The sequence below is a fragment of the Tursiops truncatus genome, chromosome 12 (assembly GCF_011762595.2).
Source record: "Tursiops truncatus isolate mTurTru1 chromosome 12, mTurTru1.mat.Y, whole genome shotgun sequence".
In the NCBI taxonomy this organism is placed as follows: Eukaryota; Metazoa; Chordata; class Mammalia; order Artiodactyla; family Delphinidae; genus Tursiops; species Tursiops truncatus.
Window position 1 is genome coordinate 26,478,380 of NC_047045.1, and position 26,113 is coordinate 26,504,492.

A 26,113-nucleotide genomic window follows, 5' to 3' on the forward strand; every position below is an offset into this window, starting at 1 on the left:
ATGGTTGCATTAACAGGCTTGGCTGGAAACAAAAAGCTTGATTTGAAAATACTCAGGTAATGCTTTCTCTAAGTCATTGAAATAACCAATGCACTTCTCCTGCTCTGGGGCCTGAGCAAGAAGAAATTATTCAATAGCCTAGGACACAGAGTTATACTGTACTTTTAATGTTCCTGTTGTTTGAAAATACATGTTAACCTAGATAGAACAGATTTGTAAAATGTGTTCTGGTAAGAATGAGAAATTTTTACAAATCTGTTTTGCTTCATTTTGAGATTTTTTTAAATTTAATTAAAAAAAATTTTTTTTTGAACAGTACTGATTATATGACTATGAAAAGAAGCCTTACCCAGTCAGCCAAGTTTTCAGCAAGCAGTCCCTAGGGACCGCATGGGTCAATTTTTGTAGGTATTAAAACACACACACACACAAATCCATACACAAACTAAATCAATAAAAAAAAATCTAATTCTTAAATTCTATCAATAAAAGCTTATTTTAATTGATATATACCCATTTCAGTTGATAAGCAGCTTTTCGAGGCAAGAAGTTGAATATAATAATCTTTTAATCTTTTCAAGTAATAAAACATAAAGAAAAATGATTATTTTCCAAGGGGAAGATACACATATATATTTTATATAAGGTCATATGTATATATGTATATATACATACACACACACACATGTGTATATGTGTGTGTGTAAGGGGGAACTTAAATTCTTTGATTTGGGTACCATATTGGAAACAATATGAACAAAGATTGAATTAATTTAAACAGAAACAAATCATGTTTTCTTTTGTTCTAAAGTGCAAATACCGATCCTCTCCTTTTCCTGAGTTCACTGAGGTTGCCTCAAGAGACTCGACACTACTGAGCTAGCAGGAGCAGTCAAACTTCCCTGAATTTTTAAAATGTGTTAAAATAAAAGACTCTTCCACTAACAACTTCACTAGAATTATCAAATCTTCACCACTGAAGTTTAGTCATTAGGCAGATGGATGGGTTTTTACTCCTCCTATCATTTTTAATTGTCATGGAATTACATTTATCCTCCCTAAACCAGTACAATGTATGCTGTTCTAGGTTCAGTTGAAAGGGATGCACCCTAGAAGAGACAAATTATTCCACTATCACCAAAACATTTATTAAATGTCCATATTTTTAGAAGACAGTATTGAGTGTTATAAACAGGAATTAATTAAGCTCAATTCCTGCCTCATGGGAGGTTAGAGTGTGAGCTGTCCAGAGAGCAATGATGCAGGCATTTTAAGGTCATGCATTAAACAGACAGAAAGAGATAAGTAAGTTTTTACCATGAACATTTGCACTCTTGAACAAAGTATATCAGTGAACTGGGTGAAAAAAACTCAGGAGATGCATGTCACAGTGATTCATGACCACACCACCAATCATGTAGGAAAGACCCCGGCTGAAATCCCAGGACTTGACTGAATGCTGTTCAAATGAAAGCATGATAAGAAGGGGTGGGCACAGTGGAATTTTTCCTAAATCTTCTATATCTCATCTGAGAAATTACTAAAAAGAAAGGATTGCTAACTTGCATCTGCTTTACATGTTTTTAAAATGCTTTATATACTGTGGGGAAGAGGGTCAAATAAGAAATAAACTACTTACTGGCAAACACAGCAGAGAACCACACTAGAGCAATATATACTTTTCATTCTGGTAGAGTGTTAAGTACATGCTTAGAGAATTACTGCCATTTTATATACCAGAAATCCCTAATACGCCGACATATCACTACCTCTCCTTTACTCCACAACTCTAAATGGTTAACAGATCTTATTAATTCTGCCATATCTCTACCTCTCAAACTCATCCTTCTTCACCATTTTCAGGACAACCAAATTAGCATGGATTGTTAATCCTTTCTTTCTGGATAATTGTAATAACCTCCTAGCCATTTTTCTTTCTAGTCTGTTTACCAATCCTTTCCATAACAGGTCCACACTGCTGACTTGAGATTAATTTTTTTTTCAAAAATACACATCGTATTATACATTTTCCATTTTAAAAATTCAAGAGCTTTCCCACCCCAGTGTTCACAAACTAGTGGTTACCAATGGGGAGAGGGAAGAGAGGAGGGGCAAGATAGGTGTATATGATTAAGAGGTACAAACTACTATGAATAAAATAGGTAAGCAACAAGGATACACTGTACAGCACAGGGAATAATAGCCATTATCTTGTGAAAACTTTAATGGCGTATAATCTGTAAAAATACTGAATCACTATGCCATACACCTGAAAGTAATATAATATTGTAAATCAACCACACTTCAATAATAAATAAATAAATAAATAAATAAAATCCAAGAGTTTCCATCCATTAGGCAATAAAATCTTGACCCCTCAGACTAACACATGAATGACCCTGATATACCAGTTTTGTTTTCAGCCACCTCTGGTTCACTATCTTCCCATTCCCCCATCTCAGCCACAAGTTTGATGAGTTCATTATGATTTTTCTTGCTTATCTGTAGGGGTACATATTGTTTCCTCTGTTCAGAGTACTGTTTTCTTTTATCTCCACTTGAAGAACCCTTACTTTACCCCCAATATCAAGTCCAAATGTTATCTCTTCTGTGTAGCTTTCCGCTATGTTCAAAGGAAGCTGAGAACTCCTTACTGTTTTACCCATGACATTTTATGGGTATGATTTTTCCACTTAAAAGGCAGACACAAGGTGTTGCTCATATATCCTCACTTGCCAGCACTACCAGTGAAGTAATAATACCATCTTCTCATGACCTGTTGCTTTTGATTTTCAGAGTTCTTTCAAGCACATTGTTTCATTTTATACTTTCAATAAGTTTGTAAAGTATTACACAGCAGATATCTTTCCCATATAGCATAAGGAAATTGAGTGTTAAAGTCAATAAATAACTGAGAGTTTTTGTTTTGTTTTAAATATTTGCTTTGTTTTATTTTACTTATATTTTAATGTCTATCTAGTATATCACTGTCTTTATTATTTTTTTATAGTTGATTTACATATAGTTGAAGTATAGTTGATTCACAATGTTGTGTTAATTTTGGCTGTAGAGCAAAATGATTCAGTTATACATATATATACATTTTTTTAATATTCTTTTCCATTATGGTTTATAATAGGATATTGAGTATAGATCTCTGTGCTATACAGTAGGACCTTGTTGTTTATAGTCTTTATTATTAACATTACATTTAATCTCATATATACATGTGTGTACTTCCCCGCTGCTGTGGGATAGAAAGAAACATTATCCCTTTGTATATACATGATTTTCTTTGAGCATTCATTAAGGATCAGTATATTAAAAACCAAAAAATCCCTTAGCTTTCATTTCTTTCATTTTGATTCTACCTCATCATGACATAAACTATGGCTTGACTAATGATCTAACCAACGTATTATAAAACATTTTAGATAGGTGCTTTAGGATAATGATTTATGAAATAATCATTGAGGTCAACTGCTATGAATGGAGCTTTCCAAAAGTCTTAGTACAAAAGTCCTAATAGATCATATCCTTTGTACACCTTAGGGGAGGTAACCATAAATTTATTTTGATAATGTCTATGTCAGTCAGTATGTTTTATTTCTCTTCTATGCAAAAGACTGAGAATTAATATAAGTGAAAAAAGAAGAAACTAGTCAGTGTTGTCCTTACATTTCTGTGTTGAAAATAAACCAGATTTTGTTTTCATCCTACATGGGAGGGAGAGGGGAAGAAGAATATTAACCAAATATACCAACTCAATTTTCTTTCCAGAAACCGTAAGAGTCTACACAGGGAAAATAATGAGAGGAAGAACATTCAGGCACTTGTAGGACTCTAAAAGGAAAAGCAAATGACAAGATAATAGGTTTTATGAGATAATACTATATTTTCCTATATACAACAAGGTCATTCATGCAGCCTGCAGTGGGCCACATTGCTTTCATTGCTTCCATAGTGGCTGCCACAGTTTTGTCCTGGTTCATTCACATTCCATTGCCCAATTCCTATTTGTGTGCGTAGCCCTGTATTTGTATGCAGATGCCTGGGATCTGTTAGTAACCTTCTTCTGACTAACTGTGTGTGAACAAATATATCTTCTTATCTGAACATTTAGAGCAAAGTTTGGTAAATAGTGCAAGACCCAGGAGGGAAGACAAATCAAAACTAAAATCATAGTTTCAACGCCTTGAACTCTTGCTATATATTTTGTCATTCTTGGGCCTTACTCAAATGGTTAATGAGACCCAAACTATTTTAAATGCATGTCTCTAAAATCTAAGTGAGATGCAGCCACATTTGAGTAAAGAGCTATTAAAATGATGATATCATTATATTGTAACTAAGGATAAAACACACAGTAAATATTTAGTCTTTCACAGTCACAAACCACTTAAATGGATGAATATAGTCTATTCATTGGTTTATGGTTCTAATAGCCTCCAGGAAATGTCAAATTCACATGTCCCAGAACACAAGATTTAGCTTTTGGATTTTTAACTTAACTAAAAGACGTATAAAAGCACACAGTGATCTAGCTCCCTATTGGCTCCACATCTGTGTAGGATTATACGCAAAAAATATTTGAGCTAGCATTGGTCTCACATCAGTTCACTAGCTTGAATGTAGTTAATTTTTTTTTAGAGACAAAAAAAGTGAAGGAAGACAATTTGGAGAAGCACTGTTTTCAGCAATAATCTTACATAAGAGGTAAGGCTCAAAGTTGCCAAAATGGAATCTGGAAATAGAGATCCATAGCCTTATGTCTAAAATAAATCATAATTGTTCTGAAAGTGATTAATGCTGGGTGACAGCCAATGTTCCTTTGATAAAATAGAGCTGACTCTGATTCTACAATTGAGTAGACAGGAAATGGCTCACCATTTGGTAATGAATTAACTCTTTCTTAGAGGGCTATAGTAATTCTAAACTATAAGCCACAAAAATGTCTGGGATGCCAGGAAATTAAACAATGTCCAGGGGTAGCAAACAATTGCTCTTTTTCTATCACTGTCTCATGCTGCTCTTGCTTTTACTCTTTTCTTATCTGCAGAGTTTGGTGGACAACGTACCTATTGCTCAAGGAGTTTCTTAAAAATTGACTCTGCTGATTTGGCTGCATCCAAGAGGAAGTTATTAAACAATGGCAGTACTCCTTGGTGGCTTTTCAGCTTGCAAAAGTTGCACACACACGCACAAACACCATCTATCTATCTATCTATCTATCTATCTATATATATACGGCTTATGGAAGGAAACACATTTATTGAGCATCTGCTACATGTCACACACAACCTATGTGTTTGTTTAATCTGATAATAAATAAATGTAAGGCAGATTTCTCCCCAAATTACCCTTTAATATAAGAGCTTTGCCTTACATTCAGGTCTTACAATGTTTCCTGTATGATTTCTCAATTATTAATTTATTATTTATTTATTAAATTTAAAAAATTTTATTATTTTTTTCTTCCAGTTTTATTGAGTTATAATTGACATACAGCACTGTATAAGTTTAAGGTCTACAGAGGTAGTACGCTCTTTAACATAGGTCTTAGTAGTATTTTTTTGGATGTCTCCTCAGGCAAGGGAAACAAAAGCAAAAATAAACAAATGAAACTACATCAAACTAAAAGGCTTTTTAGTGAAAGAAACAAAACAAAAATTCCACCTACTAAATGGGAGAATATACTTGCAAACAATATATCAGATAAAGGGTTAATATCAAAAATACACCGAATAACTCATAAAATTCAACATAAAAAAACAACCTGATTAAAAAATAGGCAGAGAATCTCAATAGACATTTTTCTAAGTTAGACATATTCATGGTCAACAGGGACACGAAATGATGTTCAACATCACTAATCATCAGAGAAATGCAAATCAAACCACAGTGAGATATCCCCTCACACCTGTCAGAATGGCTATTATTAAAAAGACAACAAACAACAAGTGCTGGAGAGGGTGTGGAGAAAAGGGAACCATTCTGCACTTTTAGTGGGAATGTAAATTGGTGCAGCCACTATAGAAAACAGTATGGAGATTCTTCAAAAAATTAAAAATAGAACTACCATAAGATCCAGCAATTCCACTCCTGGGTATTTATCCAAAAAAAGGAAAACACTAATTAGAAAAGACATATGTACCCTATGTTCATTGCAGCATTATTTACAACACCAAGACATGGAAGCAACCTAAGGGCCCATCAGTCGATGAATGGATAAAGATGTGGTATTATATACAATGGAATATTATTCAGTCATAAAAAAGAATGAAATTTGCCATATGCAAAAACATGGATGAACCTAGAGGGTACTATGCTATGTGAAATAAGTCAGACAGAGAAAGACAAATACTATATGATTTCACTTATATGTGGAATCTAAAAAACAAATGAACAAACATAACAAAACAAAAACAGAATTACAGATACAGAGAACAAACAGGGGGGTGACAGGGTGAGGGAAATAGGTAAGGGAGATTAAGAGGTACACACTTCCAGTTGCAAAATAAATGAGTCACCAGTATGAAATGTAAGATGTGGGGAATACAGTCAATAATTATGTAATATCTTTGTATGGTGACTGATGGTAACTAGACTTATTGTAATGATTATTTTGAGATGTATGGAAATGTCAAATCACTATGTTGTGTAACAGGAACTAACAGTGCTGTACGTCAACTATACTTCAAAAACAACAAACAAACTCATAGAAAAAGAGATCAGATTTGTTACCAGAGGTGGGGGTGGAAGGGGAATTGGATGAAGGCAGTCAAAAGTTACAGACTTCACGTTATAAGATAAATAAGTCCTAGGAATGTAACATACAACAAGATGAATATAATCAACTGTACTGTATGTTCTATATGAAAGTTGTATAGAGAGGAAACCCTAAGAGTTCTCCTCTCAAGGAAAACAGTTTTTTCTATTTCTTTAATTTTGTATCTATAAGAGATGATGGATGTTCACTAAATGAATTGTGGTAATCATTTCATGATGTATGTAAGTCAAATCATTTTGCTGTACACAAAATATTTTTAAATACTATGTAATAAGCTGGGACACAGGCAGAGCAAATTCCCATAATTTGTCAAATGTAGTCATTAAAATTGTAATAAGATCTTGAGAGTTCCTGATTCCTGGAATGCAAAAAAACTATGAAGCTGGGTCCCTGTCATCATACGGTATATTTAAATACCCCTTTTAGACACACATCTCCCCATTCCACACCACACTCCCTATATGCAACATTGTCAAGCCCAGGCTCTTTCTCCCCACGGGCATAACTTAAGTCCATCTAGAAAATGATTAGATCTGCAGAATGCAGATCATTTTAAACTGGAAAGAAGAATAAAGCCTTGGAGACAGCACAGAATGTGGTTATAGTAGTCCAAGTTAAAAATGACTAGAGCATCAGCAGGGGATTTCACTGCTAGACTAGTGTGATTATTAATGGACAAATGCTCTTTCCTCAACTGGGGAACTGCTTCTACTTTTTGTGGTTATGGGAATAGGAAATGGAAGGAGACAACACTTTACTGGCAGACACATTACTGACCCTGCAGAGGCAGCAAGAATAATGAGCAGAGAAGGTTTTAGAGAAGACAGTCCTGCCAAGCAGAATAACTGCTGCAGGAAGTGCAGGATTCCTTGGACATGATGGTGACTGGGTTGGGTCACCCTCTATTAGAGTAGGATGGATCAAGCAAAAGGACTGGTGAATAAAATCATCCTAGAATGTTGAAATCACTAGGTAAAAAGCCAAAACATCCTGATTCCTGTCCATTTGTGAGTCATGGTTATTGGAGGGAACCAACCTTTCACTTCACTTATGACACATCTTGACAATTACTTGCTACTCATATATCTGGTATGGTCCTGAGTTCAGATATTCATTCTGTAATCTGAGTATTCTTGATTTTTTGCTGTGATAAATATGGCTATCAAAATAATATAGAATGCAGATTTTAGACTAGTATAACTCTCCAAGATAATGTTTAAAATAAATTAAATGGTCAGGATTTTCTTTTAATTGCAGATTTTAGGAAATAATTTTGGCTGGAAAGAAACAAATGTATGCTTTTAGATTTGATGTTTTGCTTGTTTCACATCTCAAAACTGTTTACTTAGAATCAAATTCTTATGAAAAACATATTTGGAACTAGAGTCAATAAATATAATGCATGAAACAGATAAAGGAGGAATAAATAATGGAAGAACATAAATAAATAAAATTAAATGAGAAAGCAAGTCATGTTACTGTAGGCTAAATAATATCTAGAAGTGGCCCCTCCTTGGGAGATGATAACTCTGTTTAGTGTTTTTCCTTCTCTTTCTTTCACTTTGACTTTGGGAGCCCAGCAAATAGCTTTGCCTGGGAACAAAAATACAATTAAAGGAGTCAGGCGGAGGGACAAACCAGTCCTCACCTCTGCCACTAAGAACTTGAGGCATAAGTGGATAATTTCTGAAGCAAGATGGCTTTTGCAGAACTATGTTTTTGAGATGCTTAAAATTCTTCCACGAACAATATATTCTTCCACTTTTGATGTATTATTAAATTTTAGAGCAGAAATGTATCAAGGGTTTTGGGGTCTCCACAAAACAATTTGTTTAAATGAAACTGCCCCTGGAAAGGGTCATAACATTATCTGCAGACTCTTGGGCAGTTTTCTTTGTAATCGCGTTAGAAAATCTGGCTTTCTGGAAAGGAAAAATAAGATGATCCTCTAAGCAGCTACGGAAAAAGAAAACTAGGTACCTCAACTGGGAAGAAATGGACGTAGAAAGGAATCAGAAACGGCCTTTCCCTGGATCTCTGCCTTTTCTGCCATTTGCCCCACTCTGCCTACAAAGGGCTACAGCTCTGCCCACTCCTCCTGATGATATTATTGGCAGTCAGCTGGATGTCTGCACAGAGAACGCCACAGTCACGGCAGGATTGTTTCTGTATTGAAAAAGCAGAAACCAGCTTCTTGGCACTCCTTCAGAATAGATGTGATTTCCTAACAAAACAGGAATGCTCAATCAGAAGAGTTTTTGGAACTTTTCCATCTGCCATGAAACCTGGTAAATGGTCTGAGTTTTTCCAAAATTACTTGAAATGTAGCTGCTGGGAGGCTGTGCCGATTGTTCCAATTTTCCTTTCAATTTTGCATTTTGTTGGATGCTTCCCTCAAGTCTTCGGTGTAGTTCTATCATTAGTCAGAGCTGGAAGGTTTATTATTTATTTTGACAGTCACCAGCCTATTTTGTCAAGCAGTACACATTACTGCTCCATTTGACAGGTGTTACTCTTAAAATCCTTCAGTTTCTTTTTTCCCCCTCTGAGTGAGGCTTCTATATCTGCTGTCTTGTTTACCTTCCCAAAGGAAGCACAGTACATTTTCTGGTTGATAAAAGCTTTGTTTTGTTGTTACTTTTCAGTGATAGATTAAGCAGCCATTGGCCAAAGGGGGGAGAAAAAAACCTTTTTTTGATTTAATCTAAATTTTGGTGATGTGCTTAAGCTGGGATCCAACAGGCAATTAAAAAATAATAATAAAATAAAAATAAAAGAATGGATAGTGAATGTAATGTAAATAGAGGAAAGAAAGTACTGCCGTTTCACCTACAATATATATATTGTGAGATTAGAAAGGTCAAAATGAGCTTTAAGTTTGGGGTAAAAAGAAATAAGCTGTATAAAATGTTCCAACTCTCCCAGAAGAAGATGCGTTGGCAATGATGATGTAGAAGAGGATACTGGCTCACGTTAGAACTCAGGCCTTTCTGAGGAAGATGGTGTATGAACTCATTTTAAAATACAAATAGTAATACAGACAAAAGAAAAGATGGTGAAGAGCCTTCTATATTGATGCCAATATAGAGATGGGAATTTGATTTTGGACATGCCGATTATAACCTATTATGAAACACTGGGGAATTATTTTTTTCCTGATGTTCATGGTTCCTCACTGTGACCTATTCAGTGCTCTAACTTCCTTTCCTGTTCAAATGTTACCTCCTCAGCAAGCCTTCTCTGACCACCCAATGCAAACACTTCTCTACCACCTCCTTGGCAGCTCGCTATCAAGTCCTGTTTTATGTTTCTTAATAGAATGCTTCATTTCCTGTCAGGAAGAAAAAGCAAATATTTGTTTAATTATGTATTGTCAGTCTCTTCTCTCTTTTAGCAGTACTGGGTAACACAGTACCCTACACGTAGTGGACTAAAACAAAACACATTTATTATTTATTTTTTTGCGGTACGCGGGCCTCTCACTGTTGTGGCCTCTCCTGTCGCGTAGCACAGGCTCCGGACGCGCAGGCTCAGCGGCCACGGCTCACGGGCCCAGCCGCTTCGCGGCATGTGGGATCTTCCCGGACCGCGGCACGAACCCGTGTCCCCTGCATCGGCAGGCGGACTCTCAACCACTGCGCCACCAGGGAAGCCCGAAGCACATTTATTAATCATGACTTTGTGATTCAGAAATTTGAGCAGGGTTCCTCGGAGGTGACTTCTCTGTGCTCTGTTGTGTCGGTGGCACTCACCCATTCAGATGGTAGCTGGGCTGGAGGATCAGGATGGCCTTACTCCCATGCTGGGGGCCTTAGTGCTGGGTTGTTGGCTGGGGCCTCTCTCTCCACGTGGCCTCTTTCTCCAGATGGACAGCCTAGACTTCTTTACCAGGTGGCTCAGGATAGCAAAAGAATAAAAGCAGCAGCTGCTATGTCACATAAAGCCTAGGACCTGAACTAGTACAGCATCACTTTTCCCACATTCGATTGATCAAGTAAGTCTAACCCGTATTCCAAGGGAGAAAAAATAGGCTCCAATTTTTAATGTGAGGCGTTGCACGCATGCACAGGCACAGGAGGAATTGTTACAGTCCTCCTTGCCGACTATTCATCACACCTCCTAAAATTTGAATTTCCAGATGGCATCATTTAGTTGTGTGGAATCAAGAATACACTTGCTCATTTATTATTATTTTTCATTATGTCTACAGTGAGACAATGTTGAATACCATACCCACATCTCCAAGACTGATTTCTTTTTTTAACTAGGATTTTTAATCTCTATCTGATAATGGAATATTTCTTCTTATATGTCCTAGTATTGCTTCAGAAACAATATACACAAGTAAAGCCATCTCTCCTCCCATGCCAGCTTTTTCTCATAATTCTATTCTATAAATGCTATTACCTCAGACTTTTATTATCTCCAAGGATATAAAATGTGGAGTTACCTTTCTCCTCCTTTTGCAATCAGATAAAAAGAGAACCACATTTGAAACTGCCTCTACCTTTTACTGGCAGTGTGAAAGTGAGTAAATCACTTAGCCTTTCTGACCCTATTTATTCATCACTTAAAACTGATATGATACTTTCATCTCAGGGTCATTGTGGAGATTAGTTTTGAAAAAACTTTGAAAAGGCCCGAACACGTTAAGCACACACCAAATGCGAATGTCCAACTTCATGATGTCTTTCTCTAGGGCTCATGCGTCCCATACTTATTGCTAACATTTTCTGTATGCACTGCACCTCCACAATTACAAACAGTAAACTCCCTGAAGGCAGTGACTCCCCAGATTCTTTTTTTTTTGCGGTACGCGGGCCTCTCACTGTTGTGGCCTCTCCCATAGTGGAGCACAGGCTCCGGAGGCGCAGGCTCAGTGGCCATGGCTCACGGGCCCAGCCGCTCCACAGCATGTGGGATCCTCCTGGAACGAGTCATGAACCCGTGTCCCCTGCATCGGCAGGTGGACTCTCAACCACTGCGCCACCAGGGAAGCCCCATCCCCAGATTCTTGACATATGACCACACACATCCAGAACTCAGAACGTGATAACGTCTGTCCATTGACTCACATTAACATTAATTAAAAAGTTTAAACACCATTTTGGGGGCAGTAAATGTAAATTCACTGGCTTTTTGGAAAAAGAGGCAATATATATTAAATAGTTTTTCGTTGTTTTGTGTTCTACATTATGCTGTGTTCTCTATACAGCAAACTCTACTGAAAAGAAAACTATACAGGAAAATAAGAGGGCTGGTAAATGTATCTTTTGGTGGGAGCATTTAATCCATTTACATTTAAAGTAATTATACATATGTATGTTCCGATTCCCATTTTCTTAATTGTTTTGGGTTTGTTATTGTAGGTCTTTTCCTTCTCTTGTGTTTCTTGCCTAGAGAAGTTCCTGTAGCATTTGTTGTAAAGCTGGTTTGGTGGTGTTGAACTCTCTCAGCTTTTGCTTGTCTGTAAACGTTTAAATTTCTCCATCAAATCTGAATGAAATCCCTGCTGGGTAGAGTAATCTTGGTTGTAAGTTTTTCTCCTTCATCACTTTAAATATGTCCTGCCACTCCCTTCTGGCTTGCAGAGTTTCTGCTGAAAGATCAGCTGTTAACCTTATGGGGATTCCCTTGTATGTTATTTGTTTTTTCCCTTGCTGCTTTTAATATGTTTTCTTTGTATTTAATTTTTGATAGTTTGATTAATATGTGTCTTGGTGTATTTCTCCTTGGATTTATCCTGTATGGGACTCTCTGTGCTTCCTGGACTTGATTAACTATTTCCTTTCCCATATTAGGGAAGTTTTCAACTATAATCTCTTCAAATATTTTCTCAGTCCCTTTCTTTTTCTCTTCTTCTTCTGGGACCCCTATAATTCGAATGTTGGTGCATTTAATGTTGTCCCAGAGGTCTCTGAGACTGTCCTCAGTTCTTTTCATTCTTTTTTATTTATTCTGCTCTGCAGTAGTTATTTCCACTATTTTATCTTCCAGGTCACTTATCCGTTCTTCTGCCTCAGTTATTCTGCTAGTTATCCCTTCTAGAGTATTTTTTTTTTTTTTTTTTTTTTTTTTTTTTTTTGTGGTACATGGGCCTCTCACTGTTGTGGCCTCTCCCGTTGTGGTGCACAGGCTCCGGATGTGCAGGCTCAGCAGCCATGGTTCACGGGCCCAGCTGCTCCGCGGCATGTGGGATCTTCCCGGACCGGGGCACGAACCCGTGTTCCCTTCATCAGCAGGCGGAATTTCAACCACTGCACCACCAGGGAAGCCCTAGAGTATTTTTAATTTCATTTATTGGGTTGTTCATCATTGCTTGTTTCCTCTTTAGTTCTTCTAGGTCCTTGTTAAATGTTTCTTGCATTTTCTCTATTCTATTTCCAAGATTTTGGATCATCTTTACTATCGTTATTCTGAATTCTTTTTCAGGTAGCCTGCCTATTTCCTCTTCATTTGTTAGGTCTGGTGGGTTTTTTATCTTGCTCCTTCGTCTGCTGTGTGTCTTTCTGTCTTTTCATTTTGCTTATCTTACTGTGTTTGGGGTCTCCTTTTTGCAGGCAGCAGGTTCGTAGTTCCCGTTGTTTTTCGTGTCTGTCCCCAGTGGCTAAGGTTGGTTCAGTGGGTTGTGTAGGTTTCCTGGTGGAGGGGACTAGTGCCTGTGTTCTGGTGGATGAGGCTGGATCTTGTCTTTCTGGTGGGCAGGTCCACGTCTGGTGGTGTGTTTTGGGGTGTCTGTGGCCTTATTATGATTTTAGGCAGCCTCTCTGCTAATGGATGGGGCTGTGTTCCTGTCTTGCTAGTTGTTTGGCATAGGGTGTCCAGCACTGTAGCTTGCCGGTCGTTGAGTGAAGCTGGGTGTTGGTGTTGAGTTGGAGATCTCTGGGAGATTTTCACCATTTGATATTACGTGGAGCTGGGAGGTCTCTTGTGGACCAGTGTCCTGAAGTTGGCTCTCCCACCTCAGAGGCACAGCCCTGATGCCCGGCTGGAGCACAAAGAGACTGTCCTCCACACGGCTCAGAATAAAAGGGAGAAAAAATGGAAAGAAAGAAAGAAAGAAGAAAGAAAGAGAATAAAATAAAATAAGATAAAATAAAGTTATTAAAATAAAAAATAAAACTAATTATTAAGAAAAAATTTTTAAAAAGTAAAAAAAAACCCAAAAAACAGATGGACAGAACCCTAGGACAAATGGTGAAAGCAAAGCTATACAGACAAAATCTCACACAGAAGCATACACATACACACTTACAAAAAGAGGAAAGGGGAAAAAATCATAAATCTTGCTCTCAAAGTCCACCTCCTCAATTTGGGATGATTCGTTGTCTATTCATGTATTCCACAGATGCAGGTACATCAAGTTGATTGTGGAGCTTTAATCCGGTGCTTCTGAGGCTGTTGGGAGAGATTTCCCTTTCTTTTCTTTGTTCGCACAGCTCCTGGAGTTCAGCTTTGGATTTGGCCCCGCCTCTGCGTGTAGGTTGCCTGAGGGCGTCTGTTCTTTGCTCAGACAGGACGGGGTTAAAGGAGCCGCTGATTCGGGGTCTCCGGCTCACTCAGGCCCGGGGGAGGGAGGGGCCCGGAGTGTGGGGTGAGCCTGCGGCGGCAGAGGCCGGCGTGACTTTGCACCAGCCTGAGGCGTGCCGTGTGTTCTCCCGGGGAAGTTGTCCCTGGATCACGGGACCCTGGCCGTGGTGGGCTGCACAGGCTCCCGGGAGGGGAGGTGTGGATAGTGACCTGTGCTCGCACACAGGCTTCTTGGTGGCGGCGGCAGCAGCCTTAGCGTCTCCGGCCCTTCTCTGGGGTCCGCGCTGATAGCCGCAGCTCGCGCCCGTCTCTGGAGCTCCTTTAAGCAGAGGGCTGGTTATTGTAAAGGGGACGACTGATTTTGACGGCCAGAGGAAAGTTTTTCAAAACCTGATGCCAGATGTTGGGTCAATCTTGGGAGTTATATTCATTTTAGCTTTACATTAAGATCTTTATATCTCCTTTTTAAAAGTCCTTAATATGTCAGCAATGATAGTTTTAGGAAAAAACATTTTAGAGACCAAATACTTTTTTTTCCTTCTCTGAAATATTATTTCAATTACTAGTAGCAACAATTAATCACTAAGTGATTCATCAGCCTGCAGCTGGGATTGGAGAGCTGACTTCCTTTCTTTATTCCTATTTTATGTTCTGTGCTCAGCAAGGATTGAGTAATAGCAAACTAATAACTTTTCCCTACCCTCAGCACCTTTTTCTCATACCAGCAAAGAAGAAAATTTTGAGTATTTTTTCCCAAGTACACTTTCCCTCACACATTTCTGAATGGAATTGTAGAATTACAAGTGTTAGTCCATTTTGCTATAAGAATAAGGCATTATAGAAAAAGATGGTTCCTTAAGATTTGACCTACCATTCTTAGTTATTTTTCACTAAACAACTCATGCTTGAGGCATGCCTAAATAACTGACTCCAAACAGATAATGGTTTTCTATTTCTTGGCTACCTGGCATTTTGAACTTCATGTGAATGACATGTAAAATGCTAGATTCATGTCCATGGTCAGAGAACAACTATTAGCAAATCCATTAGTTAGATATTGTATATACTTCTGAAGTTTTCAATAAGCTCCCCCCCGCTACTTCTAATGTATGAAGTCAAAACTAATTTAGAAATGTATCTGATTCATATGACTCCGGATTTACACTATATTAACATATACCCATCTACTCAGTAATGGATCATCTTCAGATGTTCTAGTGTTCTGATTATCAATATGTTTCATTGCCTAGAATTCAGTTAGAGGGTATTGTAACCTGTTATGTCATTCCTAGGAGGGGCCAGCAGGTTGGCCTGGGAGCAGCACACTCACCCCGCACTCCAGAAAAGCAGTAAATTCATTTAGAGCAAGGTTCTCGTGTAAACAATCCACAGACTTAGAACCATCTACAAACGTCAAAGCAGAATTTGTGTCACCGGGCGTTTTCTATACCCTTCGTCAATTTCTCCAACATATTAAAATAAATCCTCTTAGTGGAAATCAGAAGTTCTCTTCAGGACTGTGCTGAATTTCCTTCTATTTAATCACATTCATTTATTCACTTAATTAAAGCCCAGTATGCCTTGAAAATGTTAGCTACAAGATCTGTAGACTAAGGATTTTTTTTCTCCTACTCTCCTTAGTGTAACTAAAATTATAATTAGTATACATTAGCAATATTATACATGTCAAAAATTTAGAAGGGTCTGAGACGTACTCTACCTGTGTTGCAAGTTAGCTTGCCGCAGTTTCGTGGGTGCTGGCAGAAGACAGGAGACTGCAGAAATAAAGGACTTTATTAGTCACAGCAATAGCAGTTGTCAGCATTTATGCTGGTGCCCCATAGGACAATGTGAAATGAGCCAAGTGCCTGCACACACACAATGGTTTGTATTCTAGGAGTGGGATTCCAACCTTAGGGAAACTGAATCTTTTATAATGGGCAGCAAGCCTGCCTGATCTTTGCCTCCAAGAGAAACACTGTCTTTGTCATACTGAGCAATAAACAGGCAAGACCTATGGAGACGTGTCTTCTAATGATATCCACCTTTCCAACCAACACTGTCTTGGCATCCGGAAAATTTCTCCTCTGAGCATAGCCCTCTGTCAGCCACATTGATTAATCTGGCTGATAGAGATTAGGGCTAAATATGTTCCATTTGGCTCACACGACATTTCATTAAGGCTGATATCAATAGGGCTCTGAGCTGCAGTATGCGGAAATTTGCAGTATTAACATCAACTGTCCCAGACCCAACCAGCTGAGCAGATCTCACAAACCATCTGGATCTACCTCAGAAATCTAGGTGTTTTTCTCCTTAAATTTCCACATTGACCTTTCAACCTGGCCTATGGCCTTAGTCTGGTACAGCAGGAGTTTTAGAGATTACACAAGACTCTACCTTGGCACTCAAGGAGAAAATTTGAGGGCAATATCATCTGTCACAAGCCTGATCACTGAGTTATTACTAACCTGAATACATACCAGGACTGAGGCAGTGTCTTTGATCACCTCAACTAATATCAAAGACAAATTTTGTATCACCTTTTCTAGTTGGACAACTCACATTGTAGGGAAAACTGACTGCAAGGTGGGTGCAAGTACAAATCAGTTCCCTTTCTGGAAAGCTTGCCCAAGTAATCATTTTGGGAAGATGGCGCAGTCATCTAAGGGCTATGTTATTCTCTAGGAGTATTTCCTTAAAAACTTGGACGTCTCTTGTGACCACTCCTAAGGTTATAATCACTATTTGGGGGAGAGAAATAAGCTAATGCTTGGTTTCCATACAAGACATAGAGTCCTAACTGTACACGTGGTATCCCTAAAAAGAAAGTGCTATTGGGGCCACTGAAGGGGGGGGGGTCTACATTATCCAGTAGCACACTTTGACTCCGCTCCAGTGTGGCCTCATAACCAGCTAGTAGATCTTATGTTTCTCAGTTTAGTTTGAACGATTGAATCTAGTTATTGTTTTTGAAGGTAATGTCTGAGGACAGTCAGTCTGCTCTGTCCTACTTTTCTGCGTCATCAGCTGGGTGGCTTTTATCCACTCTGTAGCATCACTGAACTACAGTACTTGGCATAGGGGTGAAGCAGATACTAAAGGTGTTGACAGGAATTGTACTGTGAAGTGTAGGGACCAGGGCCATCATCTGCCCCTTTGATAGGCTTCTGGTAATTTTAAGAGGAATGGCAATCCAATGGTGACCAGAGCTGCCTGGTGGGGGAGAACAGATCCTGAAATCAGTTAAATTTAAGTGCTCATTAGTTTGAGAGAGATACATGAGGGCCTTTATCTTGAGGAAGACTCCAGGGATGGTCTGAAAGAAAAAAAAGTATTAATGTTACTTTCTCATCCATGTCTCCCGGAGTGTAAGATGTTCCCTCTCCAGTTCCAGGGTGATGCTCTTCCTCCACTGCCATAAAGTATCTGTGTTCCATTACAGTAGCTATAACTTCACCTTTTTCAGTTATCCACTGCTCACACTCAGAAGGGATAGGTGCAGAAGTGCAAAAGTGACAAAGGCAATTTAATAGAACTTACAGAGCTCCCTTATTTCCCTCACTTTGGCCAGTGTGGGCTACTGTAGGGGATCTTGGCAAGCAATGTTCTCAACCAAGTGGTCGTTATCTTTATGATTTAACTATGTCACTGTTGCAAGAGGCATCTCTGGATGTATGGTGCTTCCCTTTGCCAGAGATTCCAATCAGCAATATCATCAGTCACAGAGGTCATTTGTGTAGAGATCATGCAAAGCTCACTTGATAGCTTCCAACCCACAGTTTTGGTGTGGGTCCCATTCAAAGGATGCATATTTGTGAACTAGCCAATATCATGTTCCAAGTAGAATGCCCACTCGAGACATGTACAGTCTTCAATACTCAAAGAGTTCTATAAATTGTTGGATCTCTCTTTGAGGAGGGGCCAAGAGACAGTTTTTCCTTGATTGCCAGAGGGGTTGAGAGCTTTGATATACACTCACATAGTCTCAAGATACTCCTTGGCTAGCATGTCTCTAAATTTTGTTGGGGTTTATCAGCCACTCCTGCTGGGAGAAATGTAGTAACACTGAAGTCAAGACCATTTACACTGAGGCTTCAAAGTTGCAAACCTGCAGGCTGTCATCTATTTAGTGAAGACTTCAGACTTCATAAAGTAGAGACATTAATGTTACCTAGGCCACCTCCCTGAAGGCAAATGTCAGGGGAGCGTAGTTACCCCCAGGGGAGTACTACAAATGCATACTGGAGGCCCTGCTGCATGAAGCTACACTGGTCTTGATCCTCAGGTGCCAGTGGGATAGAAAATAAAGTTTTGCCAATGTTTAACACAGCATACCAAGTGACATCAGTAGGTGTAATGGAAATCATCTGTGGGGCTATAGTAGCAACAACAAGACTCAGTTGCCAATAATCCACTATAAGCCTCCATCTCCCATTATTATTTTTCACTGGCCACACAGGGCTGTTGTGGTGGTATTGCAGCCTATCCTTGCTATCTTTAAGACCTTGAGACTGTGATTTCCACTTGTCGTCCTTGGATTATACATCACTTCTGATGGACCACCTTGGAGGAGACAGGCAGAGGGTCTGGTTTACATGTCCCACTAACAGTTTTCTATATGTGACACTTCCTAATTGGGAGAATCCACTCTGGATTCAGTAAACACATATAAATTAATAAAATTGTACATTCAGGAGCAGAAATCACAACAGTACATTGAACTGACCCAAAGGGCCCCATCCACAAGACATATTAACTCCCCTTCCCTAATGTGTACCCAGCCCAAATCTCATTACCTAAATCTGGGTATCTCTTGAACTACAGAATCAGGAGGGATTGTGACTTGGGACCTTTCTCCAACAGAATTATACACATTTGAATTTTTTCCTTCCTCCAAATTCCCCTGCAAATCTAGAGGGAAGCATATGGCCTTTGGTTTTTCATGGAGTCAAGGGACACCTAGAACTCATTCAAAATCATCTTTCCCTTTAAAGTGGCTGAAGACAGGTTAATGAAGAGGGCGGAATGAGAGAGCCTGGAGGAATCAGAAAGCAAGTCATGTTTACTTTCCATTGTGAGCAGAGTGGTGTCTACATACAGCTCAACTAAATGAACCTCCAATGTTTTCAGTCCACCCAAAGCCATATATGAGCACCAAGATTACACACACCGACACCAGCTATTTTAGCTTTGGGGAACCTTTGATCCAACTGCCATAGTCACATTGCTTTCTGGTCGAGGCTGTGGATTTATTCCCTTTGGATTGTTTGGATGTGACATATGCAGTGGAGACTTCTTTTATTCCACCTTAATCTAGGACATCTGAAGTTCCATTATCAAAATAACAACTTAAGTTCTTTCTCAGTTTCAATGTAAGGCCTAGGGGAGTTTTCCAAAGTGACATTGCTTACTGAACAAATTTACTAGGCTTCTTTGGGTCCATTTCTTACTCATTAGTGGGTCACTTCCATCAGCATTGTAAAGCTCACCCAGGGCAGTAAGAGCACAAATCCTTATCAATGCTGCTTTCCCAAAGGAGTTTTCTTTCTCATGGAAATCTACCTGAAAGGGTCAAAGCTCCCTCATAGTAGCTAGGACCCCCTGCACAAAGCCCTGAGACAATTTATTGTCGTCTCTGAAAACATCTAGTGTTGGCATGCTAGACTGCAGAAGGCACTAAGTCACAAGACCACCCTTCTATCGCCATTCTCCCTTAATAGGTATTATATGCCCAAGTCAGGCATTATTTCCCATGTCTCATCTACCCAGCCAACTAACCAAAATTCTAATGGCTTGCCTGCTTTCTACTCTCAGTGGTCATGAAGTTCCCTCTACTCTTCCTTCAGCACATCTCTCTCTTTTTTTTTTTTTTTTTTTTTTTGTGGTACGCGGGCCTCTCACTGTTGTGGCCTCTCCCGTTGCGGAGCACAGGCTCCGAACGCGCAGGCTCAGCGGCCACGGCCCACGGGCCCAGCTGCTCCGCGGCATGTGGAATCTTCGCGGACCGGGGCACGAACCTGTGTCCCCTGCATCGGCAGGTGGACTCTCAACCACTACACCACCAGGAAAGCCCATCAGCACATCTCTTTTTAATGAATGGTGGTAGAACTTTCTGCCACCGAACTCCAGGACAAGTCCTAGTACCAGCTAATGCAAAGAAATAGGCCTGAGGATGATCAGTGGATGAGAGCCTTCAGTTTCCCCTCTTACAAAAGAATTAGCAATACCTAGGGCATCATTTGAAATTGTCTTTACATCTACTTCCTAGTGCTTGGCCTGAAATCATCTCCACAATTCCTCTTAAGTAAAAGAAAATAAAATGGAGGACTTTTTATACCCACTTGATCTTCTCACATAAACTTCCCTCTTCTCCTGTTAATCAGCCATGAGACCCTTATCTTTATTCTTGCAGAAAGCCATGTCTCCACCAGCATCCCATCTCTCAGGACAATGGAGGGGTTTGAGATTTTACCTGACTAGCAAGTTGTTCTGTCTTTCTTTCATAGATACTCAGAGAAGGCAAAAAATAAATAAATAAAAAATAAACCCCTGGGATAGGAGACAAAGGACTTTATTATTTCCAATGACAGTAATAGCCAGACTGTCAGTGTTTACACTGGTCCCCCAGGCTCCAATTCCCATAGGGTGGCACAAAGAGGTTCAGCTGACATCTGAACATGTAGTGGGTTACAGTACGAGACACAAAACATGAGTTAGAGAAACCAAGTCCTCTGTAATAGGTAGAAAACATGCCTACGTTTTAACCAAAGATAAACATGTTTTCATTATACTGGGCAGTGATATAAACAAACAAGAACAACAAAAACAAAGAAACAAAACAAAAAATAAAACTGCCTTTTGCTCCAGAGGCAGAAACTACCTCTATCTCCTGAGGTTGTTTGCTATACTAACATCCTTGAAATAATAGTCCAGAACAAAGGCCTGTGTCTCTGCTCATAAGGCATGCAGAAATGTGAGAAACTCGTGGATAACTGTCTCCCAAAAACGTTCCCCTGTAAAAATGTATTAAAGTGCATTTTCTGTCTATGTTTTTGTTTCTGTCTCTTTCTCTTACACAAACACACACACACACACACACACACACACACACACACTCCCCCCCCCAAAAAAACGTTGAAGAAGTGTTTTTGAGGTATCTTATAGCTTTAAAATAATTCCAAGAAGTTTTACAATAAAAATATCAGGATATTCATATAATATGAACGTCAGAATTTCTTTAATAGTTGATAAAATAAAAAAACCTGTTTTTCCAGTAATTATTAATGGGAAATGGAATGAATTCTAACTATATTAATAACATAGATAAGAAGAATGACTGCAGGGACTGACATGGGGAAATATCCAAAGTCACAGATCAGGAGCATTATGTGTAGCTAAGCAGGTATCAAGCTGGGAAAATTGGCTGGAATGAGAAAGTTTGGCAAATATTTGAAAAAAGAAAACAATTTGAGTTAAATTTATAAATGAAAAGAAATCCAGTCAGTTAAGTGATGGAGGATGAGTGAGGATGAAGCAGTACCGCTTCACTGAGCAAGATAATAATCCGCTCAGAGTATTCTGGACCCTGGAATTTTAGAGACTAAAGATTTAAGGTGGCTATAAAAGAATGAATTGTAGTGGTTGACACAGGAAGGATGAATAAGGATATCAATTGATGCCTACTCAATGTAAGGAAAATCTGGCAATATTTCAGAGATGATGAGAGTCCAAACTATACATGGAAGAAGAAAAAATTCTTCTCGGAATGTTTCAGTACAGAAGCCATTTAACTCACGTGGAAGTGAAGGTCTTTGGGACAGCCATCTATTTCACAGGACATAAAGATCTTCTCTAGTGGGAGTTAACAGATTTGGCCCTCCCAGCTCCTGTCTGAAGATATATGCAGCACAAGTTTAGGAAATGCCTATTATTATATTGTTTTATTGTATCATAAATATTCATAGCATCATACCACAGAGGAAAATTGTGCCAAAGGAGAGATAGAATTCCAGCATCAATGAGCTTATGGAGCAATGTAATATTCAGAAAGAACAGGAGAAATGTAATATACTGACTTTTAATTTTTATTTGAGACTGATGCTCATGGCTATCTAAAGCTAGCCTCATTAGCAGAGGAGCAAAATAAATATACCAGTACAGGAGGGAAGCACACTACAAATTCCAAATTCTAGATTTGACAGACTTATTTATTGCATCCATATGATGAAAATGTAACTATTACCATTTATAATTATGCTAGCAGTCAGGTTTTGTTTTTTCCTTTGTAAAAATGCACATATGTAATGTGCAAGAGACATTGGATAAGGACAGTTTAATTATCCTCTCAAAAACAAATATCTTTGTACAGTCAAAGGTACCACACAGGGTGTACACATAAGATGGGCATTTCCTTTTTGATATTCCCATCTGGGCCTGCCTTGAAACTGAAAACTAAAAGGGGCAAATGCAGAAGTTAATACATCAAGACTTAGTCTTCCTAAAATATTTTGCATCTCAAGAATAAACCCGTAATGAAATACATTTCATTTCGGCTTAGCTTTCTCAAAAGCCACCTACTCCAATTGCTTCAAATCATGCTGCCTATGCAATCTATCTTGCAACAAAGCCTAAATTAGTTTGTATCTGTATTACAGAAGCTAAACACAGCTGAAAGGTAGGTCTGTGAAAAGACATTTGTGTACATTGTCATATACACAACAAAGCAGATCTTCTGGTTTGAATTCCAACTTTGGGATCCAGTTCTATCAGTAGCTTTGTGTAGACATGAGCATACAGTAGAACTGACTTTGAATTCTGAGAATGTGAGTCCAGTTTGATTATATTTGCAATGTCTCTATGCAAACCACTAGAGGAAGGGGCATTGTCAAATAAATAATAATAATATAATAGCTAACATTTATTCATTTTTTTCTACTTATCAGGCATGAGATAAACATTTATATGCAATTTCTTATTTAATTCTCACCCCAGTCCTATGAGGCAGGTACAATTATCTATTATCTCTATTATATACATGAGAGAAAGCAAGCTTAGAAGGTTATGTAACTTTCCCGAACTCATAAACCTGTTAAAAGATAGTATCAGGACTTAGGCCAAGGTCTCTATGAACTTGGAATCCAAAATCTATGAATGACCTTGAGAAACACTTAAGTACAATCTAGGATTCTGCAAAGAAATGAATCTAAAATTGACTAGAGAAAGAAAGATGAGTCATGCAATTCAAACTCAATTTGTTAGAACATATTATTAAAAATGTTTTGTTATACTCTCCCACACTGGGAAGTTATCTTTATCAAGAATCCTGAGTCACGGAGTGCAAATCCAACCTGGCAAAGTGCCCTGCAAATACAAGCTGCTGTAGGTGATTCAGCATGAAACATCACCTTTTTCAGAATCTCACATTCAGTCCATTATTATAATTCCAATGGTACTGTCAATATCTCAATTTTATAGCTGAGTATCTCAACAATACCTTGTTATATAAAATTTTCTTAATTTAAAGAAATACCTTATAAAAGTTTTAAGTTAAATATAGAGTCTGTGTTTAGGGCAAACCATTGAGTATAGAGCAGTCTTACTTAGGAATTCAATACATATTGATCAGAAATAATAGATTTTTAATCTTGCAAAATGACTTACCTAATAAAATGTTTAAATGACGTTTATAATAAATACAGATTGAAGCTGAACAATTATGATTTAATCGTGCTCTAATATCTGAATTATTTTCCTTCGAAAGTAAAATGAACTCTGATTAAAATTTTAATGGAGTAAATTAATCATCACTTCATATGAAAGTTATAAAAAAGTATTAAAAATAACTGGAACTACAATAATTTGTTAATGGATACACAAGATAAAAGATGTAAATTTTAACATCAAAATTATAAAATGTGTGTGTGCATGAGTGGGATAGTAAAAATGTAAAGCTTTATTATGCATTCAAAGTTAATTTATTAACAAGCTTAAAATAAACTGTTACAAATATGAGATGTTTTATGTAAGCCTCATGGTAATCACAAAGCAAAAACCTACGTAAATACACAAAAGATAAAGAGAAGGGAATCTAAGCATACCACTACAGAAAATCATCATATAAAAAGAAGAGAGCAAGGGAAGAAGAAAGAAACAAAGGAATTATAAAACAGTCACAGAACAACAAATAAAATGGAGAAATAAGTCTTTACCTTTCAACAATTACTCTAAATGTAAGTGGACTAAATTCTCCAATCAAAAGGCATAGAGTAGCTGAATGGGTTAAAAAACACAACATTCAAATATATGCTAACTACAAGAGACTTCAGCTTTAAGGACACATACAGACTGAAACTGAAGGGATGGAAGAAGGTATTCCATGAAATGAAGCCCCAAAGAGGGTAGGGGTAGCTATACTTATACCACATAAAATAGTCTGCAATAAGAGATAAAGGAGGTTATTATATAATATTAAAGGAGGCAATCCAACAAAAGGATATAACATTTGTAAGTATTTATGTACCCATATTGGATCCCCTAAATATATAAGGCAAATATTAACAGATCTGAAGAGAGAAATAGACAGCAGTACAATAATAGTAGAGGACTTTGATATCCTACTTTCAACAATTGATAGATCATCCAGATGAAAAAATCAATAAGGAAACATTGGACTTAAACTACACACTAGACCAGAAGGACCTAACAGACATATACAAAACATTCCATCCAAAAACACAGAATAGGCATTCTTCTCAATTGCACATAGAACATTCTCCAGGATATATCATGTGTTGAATCTGAACGAGGCTGCAGCACCTGTGCAGACATGGCCAAGTGGGGCAGGGGACCTGCCCTGGATCATGGAGGAGTGGGAGGACAGACCAACATGAACGACTGGCAATGGACAGAGCAGGATGTCACCAGCTGGTCCAAGGGGAAGTTCCATGAGCTACTGGTGGTCACTGTTGTAGAGAATAGGCTGGCTGCTGCAAGATCAGTAAGTTGAAGCAAGTGGAAGGTGAGGTTTTCTGCAGCAACTGGAAAGGAAAGCTTATTTCATTTTATGATTGAATATCAAACTGGGTTATAAAGGTATAATTAAAGAGTCTAGAGCAAAGCACAAGGGATTGATAGAAATATTCAACCTTTCTGAAGAAAATGAAGTAGATGACATTGAGGCAAATGTGAGTAAAAATAAAGATGGGGACATTATGAAAACTGAAGGTACTGTCAAGAGCAGGGAAGCTTTTTGAGATTGCCTGAAGGCACGTAGGAAGGAATTTAAGATGGGAATGATTTACTAACAAAGCTATGACAACTCAGGAGTTGCCACTTGTTAAAAGGAGACTGAGTGAGAATACCTTGCAGGCCTCATCTCCCATGGCATTGGGCATCAGGATTCCCAATGTGGTGGCACTGCACATGATGGAACTATTTGATACATTTGTAGAGAAGCTGTATAGTGTCTTCAATGTGAAACTTTGGTGCACAAGTTTTACAAGGTTCCTGCTGTATTAGAAGATGAAAAGGGAAGGAAATCACAAATGTTTGATGGGAAAATCACCGTAGTATATGGAATTGTTAACAAATGAAAATATAATCATTGAGTGGAGATGTAGGAACTGGCCAGAAGTTGAACTGAATTTTGTGCCCCATCCAAAGTAAGTGAAATTACAATTGAAATGTAAAGGACTTTCTGTTTGTAAAGAAGAAAACATGAGATTCTGTTGGCAGAAGCAGCATTTTGAAGAAATGAAAGGTTTACTGAAGCTGACCACCCTAGATGGTTGA

At 38.3% G+C, this 26,113-nt stretch overlaps 1 pseudogene; it reads left to right on the forward strand.

Moving 5' to 3' along the window:
- Positions 1–26,113, forward strand: LOC101332230 (activator of 90 kDa heat shock protein ATPase homolog 2 pseudogene; annotated as a pseudogene).